Source organism: Microplitis mediator, chromosome 7 (assembly GCF_029852145.1).
Source record: "Microplitis mediator isolate UGA2020A chromosome 7, iyMicMedi2.1, whole genome shotgun sequence".
Taxonomy (NCBI): Eukaryota; Metazoa; Arthropoda; class Insecta; order Hymenoptera; family Braconidae; genus Microplitis; species Microplitis mediator.
This window is the reverse complement of record NC_079975.1, coordinates 15812695-15818694: the sequence shown is the minus strand read 5'-3', so window position 1 is coordinate 15818694 and position 6000 is coordinate 15812695.

Genomic DNA, 6000 nt, shown 5'->3' with positions numbered 1-6000 from the left:
TTGTTTATAATTATTTAAAACACCGTAGAGAACTTCACAAAGAACTTTAACACAGTGAACGTCAGACAATTTTTTATAGGTGGGAGATGACTCGTTAACTGCGCAGTAGAAAGTTCTAGAACAACCTGTGACGTCATAAATGACGTACTTAAAATAGATGTCGCCCCAAAAAGTACCAACATTACCAAGCAAAAAGTAGTGAAATCCCCTAGAATATTGTGTCAACATAACCTAAAACGTGTCAACATATCCTAAAACGCTAGATGGCGTGACGAATGGTATGACGTCACCTACTACGCAGTTTGAAAATCAAACAAAGAAAACGAGTTTATTCCTGCACATGAATGAGTCATCAGTCTAAAAATAGATCTTCTCGAACTTTCTACTCCGCAGTTATAAAATCAAACAAAGAAAACAAGTTTATTCCTGCACATAAATGAGTCATCAGTCTAAAACTAGATCTTCTCGAACTTTCTACTACGCAGTTTCAGAATCAAACAAAGAAACCAAGTTTATTCCTGCACGTTAATGAGTTGTCAATTTAAAAATAGACTTTCTTGAACTTTCTATCGTGCAGTTTTAAAATTAACCAATGGAATTAAAATATTATTAATTTAAAAAATAGTGTGGTGGGGGATATAACAAATAGCTGTGCCGGATTTCTTAATTATTCAGTGATTCATTGTCCGTTGTCGAGATAAAAGCTATCAAAATGGAAAAGATAATAGATGTTCAAGGGTTTAAAAGCTCACACAATCAGTATATTGTAAAAGAACTTGCTGCAATTACAGTTCAACATAAAATTGATGGTGTTAAAGAAATTTCATGTACGTTATCCGAACCACCTTGTGATTGGACTTCATTATCAAATCAGTGTCAACGCTTAAATACTAGGGTAACATATGATGATCATGGAATCACTTGGGATGCTGAAAAAACATCATATTTAAAGCTAAAAGAAACAATTGAACATGTCAATGATAATTACAAACATATTTATGTAAAAGGTTTTGAAAAAAAATTATGGATCCAAGATTTAATTGGAAGGGAAAAAATTGTAATTGATTTAGATGATTTCAAAGTTCCCGCGTTGAAAAATATAAAATTATTAAACAAAAATTTTTGTGAATATCACTGTAAATTGAACAATAATAATAATAATAATAATTATAATAATAATAATAATCACTTTTGTGCTCTGGAAAATGTAACAACTTTAAAAAATTGAATTTTTAAGTAATTAATGATATTGAACTTTGTTGTTATTCTACTTATTCTCTATTTTTTTTCCCTTTTCTTATTATTATTATTATTATTATTATTATTGTTATTATGACTATTACAATTATTGTCATTATTATTTTTAAAGATATTAAGTTATCGTTCACATTTTTATAACCTAGAAAATAGTTTAACTTTATAATTAATTATTATGATTTTAACTAAATTATCAAATAATTTAAATCCATTCTGGTAGTCGAAAATTGATGATTAATTGACATCAACTTCCAAAAACAACTTGTTATCACATTTTGATGACAACAAGTTAAATTTACCACCACCATTGCAGATCAGATGTATTGATTTCGAATTTCCCGCATTCGAAAAAAACAATTACTCGCTTGCTTTTGGAACATGTAAAAATTGGTAGTTTAAATAATTAATAAAATTGAACTTGATGTAATTCAACATTTTTTCATACAATTATTATTTTTAAGATATATTAAATAATTGTTTACATTTTTTTAATAACCTCCTTATTATTGCAATTAAACTATCAAATAATTTAAATGCATCCTGACAGTCAAAAATTTATGATAAGTTGACATCGACTTACTAACACAACTTGTTAACACATTTAATGACAAGTTAATACATTGAAGCCACCCTTTATAAAGTAAGTTGACATCATGTTGTTACCAATTTTCTATCTAAAAAATAACTTTCGCAACCAAAGTACACTGATAGCCAAGTTGCCTGCACCTTGTCAATAATCTACTACCGCAACCTGTCGCCAAGTTGGCCGCAAAATTCAGTATTTCTATGTGTTGACGGCAACTTTCCGAGCAACGTGTCGGCAACAGTTACACAAGCTGAAAGTTGTCGACAACTTGTCCTCGAGTTGGTCGCAACTCAGGTACACCAACTTTCTGATCAGAAACTCTGGCTATCAGGATATAAATTTTTTTTTAAAGACAAAAGGTAAGTATATTTTTCATGGATTTGATTCTACCATCACCATTAACGATTAGATATATTGATTTTTATGTTGCACCGTTAGGAGGCGGAGTTTATTTATATTTAAATTCTTTTATTAAAGACTTTTATATTTACAATTCTTGAATAAAAAATAATATTGTTTAATAAAATTTTCTGAAAATTATCTAATCACAAATATTTGTGATAATGATTATCTAAAAAATTTTGTTATTTTATTTTTTTAACCAGTTGACTTGATTTTGAATTTTTTCCCGCGCATTATTTTTGTGCATCAATTTTATATTCATTAAAGTGATGATTATTGTCAGAACTAATTAATTTGATGATTAAACATGCCCATATTCACTGTTTCTATTTAATGAACGTGAATAATTATTTAATTACATTCCTGTTGAAATGTAAACATAGCGGCATGTTCGAGCACGTGGTTATCTTAACCGCCATTACATAGCCAGCTAAATATTTCCCTCTTAAAGATATGAGACTTATGAGGACAGAACGGGGGTGGTATTTTCGGGTTAAAACTTGTCTCATGAGACAAAGAAAATATCTCCAACGATAAAAGTGTGGATTTTATCAAATGTGAGTATAAGTTGTAATAATAATAAAATAAATGCATGCCAGGACTGGTTGGTGGTTAGGATGTTGGAAAAATACACATATTTAAAAATATAACAATATTTTTATTTGTCACAGCACAAAATATCACTGGGTTACAAATTAAATCGTTGATATAATTGATTATTATTGTTAATTGTCTGAGCTCATGAATACGGAATTAAATGAATGCAAATTGTAAAATTGAGCGCGAGTAATTGTTTTAAATAATTAAAGTCATTAATTTAAGTTTAGTTGAACACTGATTTGATTGTAAAAATGTCAGAATGAAAATTAACATGAAATCAGAGGTTACCGAGTGAAGTTAATTATTGAATACGTTAATTACTATTTCTAAATAACACTAGATACATAGTAATTTAATTATTGAATTTCAATCATAATGATCACTGAAGTAAATGAATTTAATGAGCTCATATTAAATTGCACTAAATTTAATTTATGTGTTGAACACGTGGTAGCATGATTGTGTTATGTCCGCCGCTTAATTTTTTTATTATTTATCCGGGATTTCTCCCTTTGGTAGCGATAGTAATTTTTGGACAAGCGGGTTGGAGGGTGCGGACAACAATAAAGAATACGAGGAAGAAATTATCTTCCTATAATTTATTATTTATAGTGGATCTTTTCGAAAATTAAGAACCCAAACGTCTCCAAAGAGACTGGTGCTCTTGTTTAAGTCAAAGTATTTTATGATGATAGAAAAATAGTTCTTTCACCTACCTTTCGATGTCAATTCTTCTAGTGCGGCAGCTATTATCCCTCCAGGACTAAACAGCTCACTCGACCTTCCTGAGGGTTGGTAGAATGGGTGCGGCTGGGTTGGTAGGATGATATCTTATGTACTACTTTCGAATGAAACCGCAAGGTTGAAGTGATGAACTTGATCTTTTATTAATTATTTCAAATTACAACGTTTTTACTGAACGTCACTTGTTCACTCTAAGTTTTCACAACTTTATATTTAATTTATATTATAGGATTATTTATCCTTAACAGATATTTTTATAAGTGTTACGTCCAAAATGTGGTGTGTATCGTGATTTTGGACATAATTTATTATTTTTATTATTTTCGGCCCTAGTCTTTCGACCAATAGACCGGGATCACACTGAGTGTATTTATCTGAGAGGTGTGTTTAAATAAAAGATATTTGATGTAAAAATTAAATTACTATATATTATAAAATTGAAAAATTCGATAATATGAATACAATAAACTTGATATTATTTTCTGAAAGTATTAGGTGGCTAGTCAGCCGACTCTAATTTACAATAAGATTCGTTCTAATAACTAGAGAGGACTATAGAATTTTGAATACAATTTCCGTGTGTTGGAAATGTTTTTGATTTTAATACAACATAAACTTAAAAATTACAATACCTGTAGTCGCAGCAACTGGATGTTTGTACAATCGTAATTTTCACTGATTCTAGGTATTACCTTTGCTAACAATTTATTTTAACAGTTGAATTTAAACTTATAAAATCACTAATTTCAATAAAACTCTTAATAATGTAAGTGTGCGGACACTTGTATAATATAAACTAGTACGGAACAAGTGTGAAAGCGTGAGGACGCTGTATATAGAACTGAACTAGTACGGAACTAGCGTAAATAAAATTTAAGTGTGAGAACACTTGTATAAAATTGAACTAGTACGGAACTAGTGTAACTTAATTTTTGTGAAGACACTGTGACTTGAACTTCACTGCCTCAATGGACCTCTTGTCCGGGACTAACTATTTTTTGATTTACGACCCTTTTTATAATTTCTTATCGGATCCTATTTCGTCTATTGTTTGGGGGAAACTGTGTCCAATCGGAACACAGTTCCTATGGGTCCTTTCCCTTTCTCTAAGATTTTCACCTTAGGAAAGCGTTAAGGGCACACGCCTATGTGGGCTTATGTGCGTGCGCACCCACACATCCATCCACATGTACAATTTTTTACTTATAACAATATTTTAAATTTAAATGTTCAAATTTATTTATTATTCTTTATAACATTATGATTTGTTAACTTAAAATATTAATTTTAATTAACATTATGTTTTTGATTGGCGTTGAGCCTATTTTATTTATTTATTGTTATAAGTTTTCTACTATTTTTGTTGGTCAATTAAATCCTAATTTGAATTGAAAATAGGTGGCTAGCAGCCAACTCTATTTGATTATTAGTTATTCTTTTAATATTTGAATCTAAGAAATATTACGTTTTAGAAATTATTTATTTGGTTATTAATTGTTTTTTTTTTTTTAGAATTTCATTATTTGGATATTATGATTCAAAAATTATTTATTCGATTGTTATTTATTCTTTTAAATTGTTTATCTGAATATTTTTATTTTAAGAAGTATTAGAATATTTTTTATATTTTATGTAATGACTACTTCGTCATCAAAATTCAATTTTTCTATTTGTTTTATGATGCCAAGATGTCTCGACAAAAGTGCACTCAAAGATAAAGTGAGGGATTAAGATTATTTTTATTTATAACTAAAAATATATTCCACGTACACTTTTTTTGATAAAAATATTTTTGGGTTTCTACGAAAAATGTTTCAGCTGGCCTTTGGGCCTTTACAGTTGCCCGAGGGGTCATTAAAATTACATTTAGGTGTTTGCTCTAGCATTTCAAAAAAATATCAAAGCAAACAAGTCTTAATCCCTTAAGAGCATTTTACATTCGTCATGTCTTATCACTAAATATTATCGAAACATAAAAATGATAATAAAAAAAATAAAATCTGGTCGTCGGCTCAATTTTAATAAATACAACAGAAATTAAAAATAAAATACAACGTTCAGCTTTTTAGCTGGACGTAACATAAGATTTCAATTTATTTTTAATGCGTCCTTTTTCACACCCGAAAAGTGGTTTTATGCGCAAATTAACTCGGCACGAGATGGAATCGCAAATTCACGTGATTTGCGTCACTGGTTCGATCGTACCGGATGGTTTTTATAATCCGACAAATATTGTACTAGACGAACGATTACTACAGTTGCGTCAGATCGAATTTTAGATCAATATTTGAGGATTTGTAATATAAAAATTTAAATCCCTTACTGACTTTTCGACGCCTAGGGCGGATTCCTGCAGTAAGGTTAATAGAATTTAGCAATCTTTGACTATTTCTTATTGACTTTTCGACGCA